The sequence below is a fragment of the Lontra canadensis genome, unplaced genomic scaffold, assembly GCF_010015895.1.
Source record: "Lontra canadensis isolate GAN:19392208 unplaced genomic scaffold, GSC_riverotter_1.0 scaffold1, whole genome shotgun sequence".
NCBI lineage: Eukaryota > Metazoa > Chordata > Mammalia > Carnivora > Mustelidae > Lontra > Lontra canadensis.
This window is the reverse complement of record NW_022630995.1, coordinates 130,356,520-130,374,839: the sequence shown is the minus strand read 5'-3', so window position 1 is coordinate 130,374,839 and position 18,320 is coordinate 130,356,520. Positions and strand designations below refer to the sequence as shown.

General features: G+C 37.5%; 1 protein-coding gene across 1 annotated transcript in view; it reads left to right on the top strand.

Annotated features, from left to right (window-relative positions):
* The window catches only part of MARCHF1 (membrane associated ring-CH-type finger 1), an 863,493-nt gene that overhangs the window by 776,305 nt on the left and 68,868 nt on the right, over positions 1-18,320 (top strand). The gene's annotated exons all lie outside the window — the stretch shown is intronic.

The following is an 18,320-nucleotide window of genomic DNA, read 5'->3' as shown; positions in this document are numbered from 1 at the left end:
TCAAGCACCTGTTATGCATCAATTCTTGGCATTGGAAATATTATAGTGCTTGAGATTAGAGCTTACAATCTAAGGGGGAACAGAGAAACAAAAGAAACTATTTCACGGTTGATACATAATTATGGTCGTGATGAGGAATATGAAAGCACATAAAAAGGAAGCCTCACCTAATCTGAGAGATCAGAGAACTCTCTTAAAGAGACGACAAGCTGACTGAGGCTCAAAGAATGACAAGAATTGATCAAGGAAAGACCGGGAGAACCATTGAGGCAGAAGGGGCCGCTATACCAAACCAGGAGGAGGGAAGGAGTTTAGCAATCCAGGGAACTGAAAGTGAGCCACTGTGGCCTGGGTGTGATGGTTGCGGGGAGTGGGTGGTGGTTTGAGAGGGGAGAGGGGAAGAGAGCCATGTCCAACATGCTCAGACATCACAAAGAAGTGACACCATTTGATTTATATATTAATGTAAGTTTCTTGTAATCTTTGGAATATGATTTAATTATGACTTGTCTAAAATATTGGGGTATGGGATAAAACAGTATTTCCAGTCTAAACCAAGAACTCCCCATGTACAGCCATCTGTTGTCATTCCCTGAATCTACTTCCAGCATAATTTAATGAAAGAAGTTAGTTGTGGGTTTAATGGTAATTGGAGAAAAAAGTAATGCTTGCAATTAAAGTCATAGTGGCTGATTCTCTTAACTTAAAAGCACTGCTCTGGAGGAACATTTTCAAAGACAGGATATTTAACTTAGACTTCTATTAATGGAATTGTGATCGATGGGCCCATACTTATTATTTCTTGCTGCAGGTTATCATCAAAATATACCCACTAAGCAAATACAGGGACTGCATATTATACTGGATGCTGAAAGCAAAAACAACAAAAGAGGTGATTATTCCCTTAAGTGGCCTGTTATCTAGTGGGAGAAATTGAACACACACCCAAAAAGATACAAATTCAAGAAAGTACAGGGTGAATTAAAAAATAAAAAGGAATACTGCAGAAATTTGAAGACAGAAAAACTTCTGAGAGCTGGAACAATCTGGAAACCCTGTTAAGAGGTGGGATTGGGACAAAGAAAATTAGAATTAGATTGGCAGAACTGCACGCCGGGCATTGCAGGCACCCAGAGCAGGGCAAACACCATGAGCCCAGACAGAGATGAGGGAGTGACACTCTGCACTGAAGAATTTTGTGTGAACTTATACGACTAGGTTGGAGAGTTTACATAGATGAAAACTAAAAAAAAAAAAAAAAAAATTAAATACCTTGTAAAGAAAACATGCGTATCTTTCCAAAGAGTTTGACTGTATTCTATACATGTTTGTTTTCCTGCTGCCTCAGTGGGCCTTTGGATACCGAAGAGGCCACCTCAGAAACTGAGAACAGATCAAGGGGATTGTGTTCCCCTTCACCCACCTTCAGCCAGAGAAGTTGCATGATTATCTCTGTATATAATGAGGTTCTACATAATATCCCTTTAAGAAAAATTATTTCGCTGCAAAAAATAATACAGACCAACCTTTGTGCAATAAACCAGGCCTAATGAAGAATAACATATACAGTCACAGTGTCTCTGGGGGTGTATTGGGAAAGAGATCTAGATTTAGGAGAACAAGTTGCAACAAGGGAGAATGTATCCTGCTTTGTGGTAAGTAGGATTAAGATGATAAAGGGTAATGAAAGGGAGGAACACGTGGCATGCTGTCATTCCACCCAGGGATGGTAAACAATCCTGGTGCATGGAATGGGTGAGAGCATAAGACAAAGGAGTCAGGGTAACTCCAAACCTTGAAACTTGGGAGACAGGAAATGCTGCTGCTACTGACAAAGGCAGAAGAGGCCAGAGGGAGATGGTTTGGGAAAGACATGATGAATTCCATTATAGGCAGGCTGTTTGTGGTTGCAGTGACATTGCGGGATCAGCTGTCCAGCACACTGAGACATGTCCCTGAGAGGTAGGAGAGCAGTCACAGTCACAATACTGTAGAATTGTTCAAGCATTCCTGAACTATACACAATTTGCCACAAAACAACTGCATATTTGCAGTTGTTATTAACATGACATATTAGCACAGGGCAATAGCATGAAGATGCTAATAACGAATATCTCCTGAAGGCCGGGGAGCACATATAAACTGGGGTATCATTCTCAGTCAGGTGATTGTGATGCCTGGGAAGTGAGTGAAATCTTTGAATGAAATCATTTATAGGAAAAAGGCCTCCAGATGGACGGAGTCTGAGCACCAGTGTCCCCTGTGCAAGGGAGAGAGGCGGCAATTGCCTAAGACCTTGCACTCCGGCTGCTTCAGACATGCATGGGCAGAACCAGCCTCGGCCAGAACCACAAAGCAGAAGAAACTCCCAGACCCTTCCTCCTTTTCTGTTCCTGGCATTTGGTCCCTGCAAGGGCACACTCTGCTCTTTCCCACCTCATCAAAGCCTTATTCAGAGAAAGTTTCTCTATTAGCCAATTAGAGCTTACCGGGAATTTAAGTCGTGCGGTTAACACCCATAGCGTATGGTGGGAAAGGCTTTGCTTTTTTCATTTGAAAAAAAGGAGGTTTAAAATACGGATTAGATGATGTTAGCCCACGTTTGAGGCTTTTCAGTGGCCTCTTAATAGCCCTCAGTGGTAACTTCAAAATCTTTGATACGATTTACAAATCCATGCATGATCCGTCTATCAGATCTGCCTCTCCAGCTTCAACACCCATCATTAATGAAGACCTGTTCATACTGGTCTGTCTTCAGTTCCCTGAACGTGCCCAGGCCTATCCCTTCCAGGGCCTAGAATGCCTTCACATTACCCTCTCTGCCCTTCTTCACCAGAATAACTCCTAGTCATTCCTTTTTGCTTGAAATGTAATTTCTTTAGGGATACCTTCATGACGCTCAATACTCAAGTCTCCTGGGAATCACTTCCATAGCATAATTTTAATTGCTAATATGTGGGTGTTTTTGTGATGAACTGTTTCAGATTTATTCCAGTGTCCACCATGCCTGGACCAGTGCCTGACAGAATATATTCAACATACACTTTTTGAATGAGTAGAATTAGGGAAAATGAGTTTTTCTAAGGGAATTATTCTTACAATGTAAAATGATAGCACTAAGAAGTAGATGACTTCATCTGCTATGGAGCCAGCATGCAAAGCATACTGTACACCGGCTGTGCTCAGACTTTAGTGGACATTAGCATAGACCACAAGACTTGTTAAAATGTAGATTTTTGGCAGCGCCCGGGTGGCTCAGTCAGTTGGGCATCTGCTTTTGGCTCAGGTCATGATCCCAGGGTTCTAGGATCAAGCCCCACTCGGGCTCCCCGCTCAGCAGGGAGTCTGCTTCTCCCTCTACCTCTGCTGCTCCCCCACCTTGTATGCTCTCTCTCTCTCTCACTCTCAAATAAATAAATAGATAGGTAAGTAAGTAAGTAAGTAAGTACATAAATAAATAAATAAAATCTCTTTAAAAAAAAAAAAATACAGATTGTTAGACCCACCCCAGAGTTTCTGATTCCTTCTCTGGTGTTGAGTCCATGAATTTGCATTTCTAAAATGTTCCCAAATGATACAGGTGTTGCTGATCTAAGGGGCCACATTTTTAGAACCATTGCTCTATGCTACATTTCTCCTGGGCCTTAGGTGGGAAAAGAGAACAAGTAATTGCAAGGATGAGTTTGGGGGCGCCTCAGTGGTGCAGTCAGTTGAGCATCGATTCTTGATTTCGGCTCAGGTCGTGATCTCAGAGTGGTGAGATGGCGCCCCACCTTGGGCTCTGCGCTCTACGTGAAGTCTGCTTAAGACCCCCTCCCCCTTTCCCACTACCCCTCCCCCCTCTCTAAAATAAACAAATGAGTAAATAAATAAATAAATAAGAAAAGATGAATTTGGGAAGCATAATTATAGTTCTTTATCATATTCTATTGAAGGCTGACACAAAGCAAAGTTAGGTTACCTTCTTGTAGTTTACGCTATTGTACCAGTAAGTGCTGGTCATCTTACTAAAACCATAGACTGACAAAGCCCCAACTTTACCAGGAACTCAGATGTCATGGTTTGCCTATTGTGTCTCTTCAAACCCACTTCCTCATTGCAACTACCCCCATTTTTATCAGTGAGTTCACAAATACCCGGAAGTTCTAGTTTTTTACTATTTTCCTCCTGCATTGGTTATACCCAGTCTCTAACCAAACCCCGTCATTTTTCCCTCCAGATATTGCTTTTGGTTTGTGCCCTCTTCCTCACTGCTAATGTCCCAGTTTGATCCTTCTTTATTGACACTTCTGTTCTTTCTCCACATCCACCCATCAGCCTACTACCTCTTTTGGTAAGGACTCTTCTACCAGGTTAAAATTGACTGAAACCAATTCAAATGAGCTTAAACAAGAAAGGGATGTATTAGCCACAGACATAGGAAATCCAGGTATACAGATGGCTTCAGAGGCTGCAGAGATTCAAACAATGTGGTTCTCTTTCTCTGTGTGTTCTCGTTTTCTTCAACTGCAGGCAAACTTCCTCTGTACAGCAGAGGGAAGAGACAGTGTGGGCAGAGATAGGTTTAGGTTTACATTTTACCAGACATGACTTAACAGAAAAGAGAAATGTTCTCTTCAAGCAGTTACACATTCACTCCCAGGGATGGAATAGAATTAGCCTGCCCTAGGTCACATTCTTAGGCTGATCGCGGTCACCAGGGGCCTTGGGCATTATGCCCAGACCGTGCCCTTAGATGGGAAGGTTGGATTTAAAATGTGACTATTGGCAACCCCTCCAGGACCTTGTGAATTGGGGAAAAGACATTTCAGTAACAAAAATAATAGCATCAGTACCAGAAAAGGTGGGACAAGAATTCTAAGCAGGAAAAAACAAACAAAAGAATAGCACTGAACTACCATCCAGGTGGCTCTCCCCCTTCCCAGTGTCTTTCTCTTCCTCTCCAAATGCCCACATTTAGGTAGACTTCAACACTCATCTCATTTTTATCCTTTCCATAAAGCTTGCCCAGCTTATCATGGTCCAAAGCGATCTTTCCTTTCTTCAGATTCCCATAACCTCTTGTAGTTGATTTACTTAGAATTCACCTATTTTCTAAAGTCTTCATATGTGTTAGTTCTGTTTCCTATAGACTAAGCTCCTTGAAGTAGGAATTATGTCTTTTCCTCTTTTGGGCTCTCTACATTACTCGGAATAATTCTAGCATGTAGCAATTGCCCAAAAAGAACTCTTGAAATGGCTTCAAAATTAGAGGATGCCAAAAGAGGAGATAAAAAAAACCATGGGAACAATGCAAACTGAGTGGTACAGGGCAAAACAAATAAAATATATTTAATTCCATGAATGGCTTATTTAAAAGAGGAAGACCCCAAAAATAACTCCTGATAATGATCTAGTCTAGCTTGGGTTGGATGGTGAGTTTGAAGTTACACTTTATATTGTTTTGCTAAAGACTTCATTATGCATATTCTCATTTTCAGTTTTTTGAGGAAAATGAGAAAGTGGTAAAAATCATCTATTTTTTTACTTGTTTAATTCTTACAGCTTGCAATAACTTTGTACCAGGTGTGGGAAAACAGAAAGAGAATATTTCTAAAACTTAAAATTTTCCTAATAGAAAACTACTTTCTGAGTAGTTTTGATGTTTTTGACAAATGGTGCAATTGTAAAATTGATTTAGATCACAGTGAACAACTATTTTTGGGGAATTTTAATCTGTATCAAGGGGTGTTCTAGAGGCTGGAAATACAGTGGAAAATATGGCAATGGTCCCATCCCTTATTAACTTATATTCCAGTTTGTAAGACAAATAATTAAAGAGGCAAATGTAAACAACAAACAAACCAAAAAAACCATGAATGAAGCTAAAGGAACATATTGCATCTAATAGAACAAAACAAGTTTCCCTCAGAAACTAATAATAGGAAGAAATCCAAAGGAGAATAAGTTAAGCAGAGAGAAGGGGTAACCTGTTCCAGGGAAAGGATATGGCATATATGAACCCACAGAGATGAGTGACATCAGGCATAAAATGATGTCACTCCGGCCTTGCATCAAGTAGGAGGAGGGGAATGGTAGTTAACCATGGAGTTCTTTATCAACAAAGGTAGGAGTTTAGACAGTATTTTAATGACAAGGGTAAATTTTTATAGACTTTTAAGGAAAAAGAATGACACTGTCAGCTTAGTGTTCTGGAAGACCACTGAAGCTGCTTTTGGAAAACAGACTGGAGAGGGAAAGACTGAAGGGAAAGGAAACCAGTTAGAGAGACACTGCTGTGGGGCACCTGAGTGGCTCAGGTGGTCAGGCATCTGCCTTTGGCTCAGATCATGATGGAGTCCCCATATCGAGCCCCATATCAGACTCCCTGCTCACCGGGGAGTCTGCTTCTACTTTTGCCCCTCACCTCACTCTCTCGTGTTCTCTGTCTCTCAAATAAATAAATAAAATCTTTAAAAAAAAGAGAGAGAGAGAGAGAGAGACAGCTGTGTCCCAGCAAAGGCTGTAGAGTAAAAAGAAGCCGATGGAGGGACACCTGGGCGGCTTGCTCTATTAAGCTTCTGACTCTTCGTTTCAGCTTGGGTCATGATTTCATGGGTCATGGGATCAAGTCCTGAGCACCGTCCCCAACAACACTCAGCGGGGAGTCTGCTTGAAGATTCCCTCCCACTGCCCCTCCCCCAGCTTGCGGACATGCACGAACTCTCTCGCTTTCTCAAATAAATACATAAATCTTTAAAAAAAATAGTTTAAAAAAAGTAGATGGATTTTTAAGGTATTATGAAAGTAAATCAAACAAATCAAACAGGATTCAATGATAACTTACATAGGTATCTGATCTCAAGTTTCCAGTTTAGAAAATGGTAGATTATAGGATCCTTTACTATGGAGAGAACACACTGCTTGAGAGACAGATTTAAAAGGAGGAGATGAGTTCAGTTTTATACACAACAGTTTGAGGCACAAGACAATTAACCACAGAGAGACATCCAGAAGAGTTCAGAAGAGGCTTTTGCAAGTTTACATGAAGATTAGAAAGTCTTGAGCATATAGGTGGTGAGTGTCAAAATCTCCAGTGGAAAATCTATGAACTGAGCAGATGAGAGTATGAAGAACCCTGGGAAATAGCAACATTTAATGGCCCTGAAAGAAGAAAAGAAGCCAGCAGAGAGAAGGAAGACAATGCCCAAAGAGACAAATGAAAACCCAGGACTATATAAAGGAGAAAGAGAATGTCTCAAATAGAGGAAGAGATGAATTCAGATGAATTCGTCTAAATGAATTCATGTTTTTAATTTGGAGAATCTTTGAGCTCAGAGAGAGAGAGAGAGAGTAGTTGACGATGAAGAAAACTGATCAGAATGTTTGTTTCTTAAGGTCCCACAGGGAATAGGAAAGGATGGGACCCAAAGACCAAAATAAAAGGATTGTCATGGCAAGGAAAATAAGTATGATTTTCTTTGCAATAGAAGTAAAAGAGGAAATCACAGATGCAGGGACAAATGTAGATCTACAGATTATATAAGCAGATATGATATATACAGATACAGATATTTTATGTACAGATACAGCTACTATTTATTTTTGATGACCTTATAGAGCAAGGGGGTTGGTTGCAGGGTCATACAACAGTGCAAACGGAATTTCAGATAACAACAAATAATTTTCTAATGGGACATACACATACTAAAAAAGTGCTCATTATTTATCTGAAATTCAAATTTAACTGGGTTTCCCATATATTTTTGCTTAGTGTGGCAGTGCTAAGCATAGCAAGATAGAAAAGCATTGTTAGAAGTCCTGTTGAGGCCCATAACTATGAGTTCATATGGCCACAGATGGCAGGAAATCTACCTTTCCTCTACAGTACATCATTCATACGCAGATGCAACCAAATAAGGCAATTGTACTTGGACCTACGGGAGTGATGTCATGAAACATCTGGATTTCACATTTAGCACAACTTGATCTATGCTTCCCCATGTATCTCCAGATAAATTTGAAATTTAAAAACTGAGATAAATACGCTTTACAAATAAGATTTTTAAAGTAAAATAACATTTCAGTTAGTAGTTGTGCTATCCCTATTTATTTAAAGAAAAAAACCTACTTTTTTATCTTAACTTTTCAGATAATAGCATTGGGAAAAATGGGTTCATAGATTCATGGGTCATCTAGGTCGCTCTCCAGTCTGATCTTTGAAGACCCTCAGAATATCAGCACACATTATCATCTCTCTCTTCCTTGTACATACTATTTCTTGGGACAACCCCTTTCCTTTTAGAATCTCTTAATTGTGAAAACATTCTCTCTAATATTGAATCAGCCTGAGTCCTTGTATTTTCTCCTTCTTAGTCCTAGATTTATATTCACTCAGTAACAGATTTTTTAAATTTTGTAAATGTATCCTACTACTTCTTTCTGTTACTTTTTCTGTACAAAGATGAGACTGACATTCTATTGTCAAAGTCCATTCTATGAGTAAAAGATCAGCTGTTGACAGTTTTCAGTATTCAGGTGAGAAAGGTTTCCTAAGTGACCTAATGAGAATCATTTATTTCCGGGAGGTAACAGACTCTTAAGAAAGTTCATAAATTTATTATTTTCCATAGGCTTTGTCTTTATTTTTTTGAGTCTCATAGGAGTTAATAATAATCTTCCTCCTGTTCATTTTAATAACAGCTGAGTTGGTAGGAAATGCGGATGTGAACACCATTAGTAACCTGTCACGGGTCAGTTCATTGGAATTACTCAACATAGAGTCTCAAGGTCTCACTTTCAACTCTTGATTTCTCTCTACTGGGAGGGTCAAACTTGGGAAAGGTAAAATGGCTCTCTCCTTACATATGTGATCAGAAAATGAGAAAAATTACTGTGTATTACAAATGTATGCATTACTAGTATGACAGTGTTGTAAAACTAATTTCTTTCTTTGAAATGAATAATTATGTTTATTGCAATCCTCAGCAAAAATTCAGATATACACTGTGCTACTTTATTCTAAGGAGAAAAGGGCTCTCCAACAAAGAAAAATTTAATTAGCATCACATTCTAATGCTATGAGTGCATCGTGTGATTTCATGTAGTCTTTCAGCATTTATCCAAGTGGTTTATATTTTGAATGAACAAAATCGACGAATTAAGGTGCTGATATTTATACATGCACATGAAATTTAGGAGAAAAATAACTTGAAAGGCTTACAGAAATGGCATTTTATATCTTTTCTTAAACATATATCCTTCAAAGACATGCTTTGTTCTTAGCAAAGTTTTTTGTCCTGATTGTTCTCAATTTGGGAGTACATCTGTCTGGGAGTGGAATGACAATGTCATCAATAATACTAATTGCCTTGACTAGATTATAAGTAGTTGATTAATACTATTATATAGTATTATATACTATATTCTCCAGTGTTACTATATATATTATATAATAATATATATTAAATATATAATAATTATATAAATTATATATAAATGTATAATATTATATATATATATAATACTATATCCAAGTAGTTGATTAATACTATTCTAATTTGGTTAAATAGGTGACTTTGATTTTTGGAAATAGCATATATTCTGTAGGTCAATTATTTTAAAAAGTTGTGCTCTTAGAGAAGAAAAAAGAAAAAAATGGACATTTCTCTACCTATACAACCATCTTCAAGTAAATTTGAATATTAAGAAGGCATTTTCCAACCTCAGGAAACTTCAGGCAAAAATAGAAATATGGCGCTCCTTCAGACAGATAAGTCACTATTCACATATTAAAAGTTGGTTAAATTGTACTACGTTTATCTTTTGTCTGTTAATTTCTAATATGTTAAATACCAATTATACCAAAGTGCAAAATACTGAATAAGAAAAAAATACCAGTTAGGTAGGATTCACCTATTTCTTAATTTAAGAACAATATGCATTCAGGATTATAGTGACTTTGAAATGTGTGCTTTCTTTCATGAACTTGTATCTGTTTGGCACTGGGCAATTTCTTCTCTGCCTCCAAAAAAAAAAAAAAAAAAAAAAAAAGGAAAGAAAGAGCACTCAGTGTCTTCTCTCACACAAATTCGTTTTTAAACATATATATGCAAACAGAAAATGAACACTGTATATAAACTGATGAATACTGGGTACAGTGCTTGTTGCTACCAAATCATGATTTGTATCTGAGAATTTATTTATAGCATGAACATTGCCTCCATTTCTAATTACCATGTTTAGTTTCTCATCTTCATTATAACCAGTGCAGCATGGTTACACATTCATTTCAAATCTTCTGCAGGTGTCCTCAGACATAAGCAAATTTAAACAACAGTGTCTAACTGGGTTCAGAAATTAAAATGCCACTGGAACAGCCTGGCTGAGTTCTCTTTTGTTCTTAGGGCTCTGACAGCCTTAAACTCAGCTTGATATTCTACTTGGCTCCTCTGTCAGATACAAGAAGGACTGGAGAGTCTATTAGCTCCCCTTCACTCACTCCCAGGTTTATGCAGAACTGAAGATGCCATAACACAGGAGTGCCTGTGTTTGGAAAGCTTCTTGGAGATGGCTTTTACTTTAGACATTATACTGCAAACCTTCTTCTTTACTTCATGGTTATCTAACAGGTGATCATGAAACCTTGCTATTTCCTGCTTAATGTGTACCCCGTTGTTCTTATCTGGCCCCTCAGAGCCTCACCTTAATAAATTCTGATGTCTTTATTTTAAAAGTATTTTGATCTGAGCTAGCTCAGAACTCTCAGAGAGCATAATCAAATTAAAATGTTTTGCCACACTCTATGATAGTAACACTAGAAAAAAGAAAGGTGGAATGAAAGAAGAAAAATAAATAACTAGAATGAAATAGAAGTTGTAGACGAAGAATGTCCCATGCATTAGAGGAGTCTTGATTCCAATCAGCATGTGAAGGCCTCAAAATTCTACCAGCTCAAACTAGGAAAGACCAGAGAGATCACTTCACCCAGTGATTCTCAATCTGGGCTGCATATTAGACCCACCTTGTAAATTTAAAAAGAAAAAAAAAAAGATATTCCCACCAGGACCCCATCCAGATCCCCCTGGAAAGGATGTCTCAACATAGTACATTTTTAAAAGCCTCTTAGGTTATTTTCATGAGCAGCCAGGGCTGAGAATCACTGATTGTTTAGTCCAATCTCAGGTGAACAAATAAATGCTCAGAAGATACATATATTGCAAGAACCATACTCTGGGCAGGAGGTCCACTTGGCAGTACTTCTACAACCTGGAAACACTAGAATGGAGCCTGGGGGGTAAACAACTAGTACATATTCTTTCCTTTCAGCTCTTAAAACCATAAGGGAAAATGGTTCTCAAAGTGGACAAGTTTATTGGTGGAAATAGAAGATGAGATGCTTTTTACAACTTTCATTTTGATCAACCCTCAAATGTCTCGTCTAGCTGCAATTCATTTTCAAATGACACTGTAGAAGAAGCAAACAAACAAACCATGAAATCCATGGTTCTCAAAGTATCATCCCTGTACCAGGAGCATCAGAATCACGTGGGAACTTGCTAAAATGCAAATTATTGGACCCCAACCCAGACCTGTTGAATCAAAAAATCTGGGAGTAAGTCCCAGCTATCTAGTTAACTGGACCTCTGTGAGAATCTGATGCACACTGAAGTCTGAGAACCACTGACGTGGAAGCATCAGATGAGAAAACAGGCGACTGTAATACAGGGCAGGGTGTTCATGCTGCAATGAATAAGTATAGGGAGTCTGGGAGTATAAGAAAACAGAGCCTGATGCAAGTATGTACATCAGGGACAGCAAAACACAAAGCAAATAGAGGAGATGATATATGTTTGTGTTTGATAATTTTCTATTTCTTGTCTTCAATGACTTGACATACTGTATATATATTGATATAAGTGTGTATACATGTATGTAAACATAGAGATGTGTGCGTACATATTTACACACATGTATGCATACACACACACACACACACTCCAAAAGGATAAATTAGGAAATTGAGAAAAATCAAGACACATGAAAATAAGGGTAGAAAAATACTAAATCTGCAGAAATGCTTATGTAGAAAATTTCTACAAACTTGTCATAGGCACAGTGGCCAAAGCAAAGGAACACGTTTCATGTGAAACCAGGAACAAGTTTCACATGAAACCTGAAACGGGTTTCAGATGAGACACAACTTCTGTTAGTAATGAGGCATGACTAAGCAAAATTTCTTTCATGAGTCATTGTAATGAGAACATTTCAATATAGCAGATGATGTCCCTGGGTCCCGGCATGTAATGAATATGCTTCATAGAGGTCCCCTTCCTTTAACAACTGAGGGTTGGCAGAGGACAAGGTTAATGTCCTATTATAAAACTAGAGAGCTATGTTGAGTGCTTAAAAGGATGGCTTCTCCAACTCCAAAACTCTAAGACACTCAGTGTTTGTGGGAAGAGAAATGTCACAGAAGCAAATTACCCGTATCCACTGGCAGCCTGCACTTCTTCTTGATAAATAGCTCAAGATCAATTCATTCTTGTGTAACTGCCTAATTTCCCATGACATACAATAACTTGAACATTCTTGCAAGGATGATTTTTAAACTTATATCATGCTTGGTTTTATTTTGTTCTGTTTCATTTTCATTTTAGTCTTAAATAAAATGTGCTATTACAAGAGCCTATTGACTAAGAAATACAAAGATGTATCATCAAAGTCATGACTTCATATTTTTTATCATTTTGCATGACCTACATACAAGGTATGTATGTAGAAGATAAAAGTTTGGGGTAAAATGATCTGGAATTTTCTTAAGAGCCTCAAGAAGGATAGAAAGAAGAAATTAAAAAGTACATGTTTCTTCTTTCTCACCACCTCCACTCACCTTCTGAAACACTGAGCTAATGTGGCCAAGTATAACCATAGGTTGATGCTACCCAGTTAAAAGAACATTTGTGTCAATTCCTCACTTGATCTCACAGCCGCATCCTTCAGCATCCTGTGGGAAGTCATCTCCGCCCAAATTCCACTCTGTGAAAAAATAAGGCTCACAAATGTGTTTAGGTTGAGGCCTCTTCACACCTTTGCCAGTGATGAGTTTGCATGCAGATTAACTTTGAATATATTTATCGTAACGATATGCTGAGTAATGGAGATGGACTTCTTTGGCTCCATTTGGAACTATTTCATTTCTTTACTTTTTTGTCAATGTCATTGAGGAATCAAGTTCAGAAATCAGCAAATTCTGTGGCTCACTAATATAATGTGAATGTTCATTATGATATGAAATAGCTACACTTACGTTTATAACGTATATGTATATTTGTGACTATATGTAGCAGATACATAGTCTTCTATGACTGTCAAAGCTGTTGTGATTACACTCAAGTAAAATGCTATTTTTTTTTAAGATTTTATTTATTTATTTGACAGACAGAGATCACAAGAAGGCAGAGAGGGAGGCAGAGAGAGAGGAGGAAGCAGGCTCTCTGCTGAGCAGAGAGCCCGATGCGGAGCTCGATCCCAGGACCCTGGAATCATGACCTGAGCCAAAGGCAGAGGCTTTAACCCACTGAGCCACCCAGGCGCCCCTAAAATGCTACTTTTATTAAATGAAACTGAAGATATTATCAGATTGTATTCACTTTGTACTTTTTTTTAGAGGTGGAGGAGGTGCAGTGGGAGAGGGAGAAAGAGAATCTTAAGCAGGCTCCACACTCAGCATGGAGCCCCACCTGGGGCTTGATATCAAAACCCTGAGATCATGACCTGAGCTGAAACCAAGAGTCAGACATGTAACTGAGTGAGCCACACAGGCATCCCCTTCACTATGTAGTTCTTTAGAGAAGCACCACATTAAGATGCTATTTGAAAATTCAAATATAATTTGAAAATAAAAAGCAACCTTCCTTGCAGTAACAATCAAGAGGTTTTTAAAATATTAAGCCCAGAATTTTATCTTCTTTCATGCGGCATGCATCAAAAAAGATCCAATTTCCATCAATATCAAGAAAGCAGAATAATATTACTGTTGTTTTATGTTATGTATCAGCTATAAATCATCAAACACTGAAATAACTGGGAGTTGGTACAGCGATCTACTCTCTTTTATTTCTCTCACATAATGTTTAGTGCAATACCATACTTGAGGTTTTACTTTTGCACTTGCTTTTTCGCATTTGCATTTTTCACTTTTGTATTTTGTGCATGAGAAAAGTTCTACTTTATCTTTCATCAAACTCCATGTTGAAGGTATACATTTAACATTTTTTTAAAATTTTTTTTGTCTTCAAATGACAGCAGCTTCAGAGACATTTGAAAAGTCAAAGAGGGGAAGGAGCCTGGGTGGCTCAATCACTTAAGTACCTGCCTTCGACTCAGGTCATGATCTCGGGGTCCTGGAATTGAGCACCATGTCAGGCTACCAGTTCAGGGGGGAGCCTGCTTTTCCCTCTTGCATGTGCTCTTGTTTGCTCCCTCTCACTTTTAAATAAATAAATCTTTGAAAAGGCAAAGAGGGAAGGGAGATGCAAAATTACTGCATCTGGTGTACATAATTAATGAAATTCATTTGTATTGAGTGTGGAGGAAAATGATACCAATTTATCATTTAGAATATTTCATAGTGAAAAACTCTGCTCAAAAAAAAAAATCAAAAGGTGATGAAATTTCAGGAATACAAAATGAAGGCCAGGCACTGAGAAAGACCCAATGGACAGTGATGAACACTGAGAAAGTTGAAACACATCCACAGGTGAACACAGCCACATCCAGGCAGGTGAAAATGCTGATGATGCAGTAGGAGAGACTTCTCTGAGTTCTAAGGAACTGAAGCTGAATTATCACACACCAAAATGGAATGTGTGAATATGCATCCTTGCATAGATCATAGATATATCCTGTAGTTGTATGAAGTATCAAGTTTTGTACACTTAGAATTTAAATAATATCAGTTATCTGCAGTGTTGGTATAGACATATGGGGCAGAGGTGGGAGACAGACAATTCTTAACACTTTCTGTCCTTCCAATGAATAAGTATATTGGGTACAGACTGCACATGTTCACTGACAGGGTTAACACCTGCAAGTTTATATTTCTGTTAAAAAATAAATGACAGTAAGGGGAATCCTTTGGTTACTACATAACCAAAATGTTACAAGGGCTGCTCCTAGAAAGAGACAAACCAAGAACCAGATTCTTAACTATAGAGAAGTAACTGATGGTTACCAGAGGGGTGGTTGGATGTGGGGATGGGTAAAATAGGTAAAGGGGATTAAGAGCAGACTTACTGTGATGAGCACTGAATAATGTATAGAATTGTTGAATCGCTATAGTATACAACTGAGACTAATATAACAGTGTATGTTAACTACACTAGCATTAAAATGTGAAAACTTAAAAAATGAAAAAAATAAAAAATAATGAGATTTTTAAGCTTTTTATGAGACAAAATGGGGGAGAGTGCTGCTCCTGAAGCTGGACAGGAAGGGAACAAGAAAGCAATTGACATTTACTGATAAGACAAAACACTTTTCAAAATTGTTCAAATATATAAGTCTATCAAGCATTCATGAATTTGTTAACTTACTAGAGAATGAGAAAAAGCAAGTAAAGTAGAATTGGAAAATGATTCTTAGATCTTTATATTTTTGGCTTATTTTAATATTTCTTTCAGTGCTATTACAGTCGTGACTATTGTAAAGAAAATTGAAAATAGAGAAAGCTATTCTAATTTAAACTTAATTACCTGGCTAGATAATCATTATTTAGATTTTGATACATTTCCTTCTAATCTTTTTATGCATATAATTTTTAATAGGATATGTTTTCAGTTATTTCTGTTCATGACAAGGTATAGAGTTCATACACATAACTTTTGGCAAAAAAAATTGTTTCTAAGTGGAAATTCTGTCAAGATTCTGAATGAATAAAAGTTGTTATGATTTTATTTTTATAAGGCAATTTAATTTGGGTCCACAAAATCGTGCTTTCTGTTCTATGATCGAAAAACAGATGGTTGGAACAATGAAGTGGTATGAGAATCATTCTGGACATACTACATACCAGGAAAATATGAATTAGATAGAGGATGTAATAAACCACATCATTAGTGATATATTTGCCATTCTACTACGAGGTAGAAAACTGTATTGCAAATATAATTGCTATTTGAAATAATTATGTGTTGTTAGTAATTCTAGTGCTATTTGGAAAGATATCCTTCAAATACGATTATGCATTGGAATATCTCACATCCAAGAGAGTAGTATGTATGAGAAAGTGTGAAACTACTTCTTTCTGTTTTTCAGAATGACTGTCCCATACAATGTAACTACATTAAAAATTAAATCACAAACATGATGGTTTCTAAACAGTACCCGCAATGACAAACAAATGCTCAGAGGACTTTTAGATCGATAAATCTTAAATATCTGTCCCGAGAAGATTTAGTTAAAACTCTAAAGCCAGTAAGTCTGTCTTTTACTCCCATTGTTCCACAGGTCATCCCTGCCTCCTTTACCCAAACTGATGAAGTTTCACCAGCTTTACTTGTATAATATCTCTTGTTCTCTTTCTCCATTCTCCCAACTATTACTCTGGTTCTTGTTCTTACCACTATTGATTTTGACTATTATAATAGTCCCTTCTTTTTCTCTCAGACCTCTGAGGTAACACAGCCAGATTAACTTTACTAATAATCTTATTTTCTTACTCAATTTTTGCAGTGCGTTCCCACTCCAACTGAATACATTTAAAGCTTTTTATGTGTGTGCTTATGTATGTGTATGTGTGTGTGTGTGTGCACACATGTATGTAGGTGTTGATGTTGGCACCGGATGAAGGAAATGTACATTAGGCTCTCCATAATCTTATTTTATTTTTCAGCATGACATCTCACTACAATCCTATCCAACCTTCTCATGTTCCTTTCAAACTTGGTCACATCTTTCACTCCATTACCTGTTGAATTCTACTTCTAAGCTTTCACTGGAAATATCTCCTGTGTCTGGAGTCGCCTAACAACTACCATCTTCATCTGCCAAAATTCTACCGAAACTGCCATTCTAGCTCATATGCTCCATCTTCCATTAGACTCTGACCACGTCCCCCTCCCCTAATCTGTACATGATTTTTCCATCTCTCACATACAATAGCACTTGACATGCCACACCTCACATTTTAACTTGGATTCTAGCTATTTGTACAATTATCCAATGTGTAACCTGTCAAAGAATAGAGTCCGTAAAGACTGAGACATTCATCTTTGTCATAGCACCTTGAATAACCTCACACATAGTGCATACACAATGAACTATTTGTTGAGATAATGATTAATAAATGAAGACATGAATGAATAAGTGAATAAATGAATAAAGCCTGATTCATTTTTCATTCAAAGTGGAGCTGCTAAAAAGCAACAACAGTATTGTGCCAACACACTTCCTTGCCTGTTTATAAAAATTCATACACAGAAGCATATTTCTAATTCATTCAATGCATTCTTGGTTATCTGTAAATAAATTACCTACTCTGTCAATTATCCATGGCAACTTGAGAATTCCTTTGATGTAAGACTCAGCCAGATAAGATTAATGAGTGAACATAAAATGGAAGGAAGTCATGGTTGAGAGTGAGGTTATGAAGATTCAGAGACTTAGCAATCACAAGAGAGTGCTATCCCAAAATCAATTTGAATTAAGAATCTCTGCCACATGCAGAAAAGGAAAAGACTAAAAAGTTATGATGATTTTTCTGGTAGTTCTGTTATGATGTATGTACAAAAGCCCTACTCTGTCTGTGACCAAATAGATTTCTTTGGTTATACCTACACAGAAAGCAAATTATATTATTGTCTGCCCTTTTGTTTTCCCTGTCCCATCAGTCAATGCATGAAGCTGATAACTTTAAGAATACCTGTATAGAAGTATATCTAGTTTAATTTTATCAATTTTACAAACAATCCAAAAAGACCGCAAAGCTGACATAAAATGACTATGACATGTGTGAGAATGTAAAGAAAATTGTTACATAGTTAACCTCGTTCAACATTTATTATCTATTTATTCATCTGTATGTCACCAAAATTATAAGATAGGATCTGGAAAGATAAATACTACTGGGGGAAATCAGTTCCTTTACCCAGAAGTAGATTGTACTCTGAGATCACCAACAGAGTAAGGACAGGGCAGCAAAGGGTCGTTAACAAGGGAAGAATTTTTCCAAATGTCAGAATACATCTTTAGCTCTCTCCTGACTTAGAGGATTTGGACGGTTTGAGGTGATTCTAAGACTACTGAGAAAAATCTGCTCTGTTGTTGGATACACTTGGGGC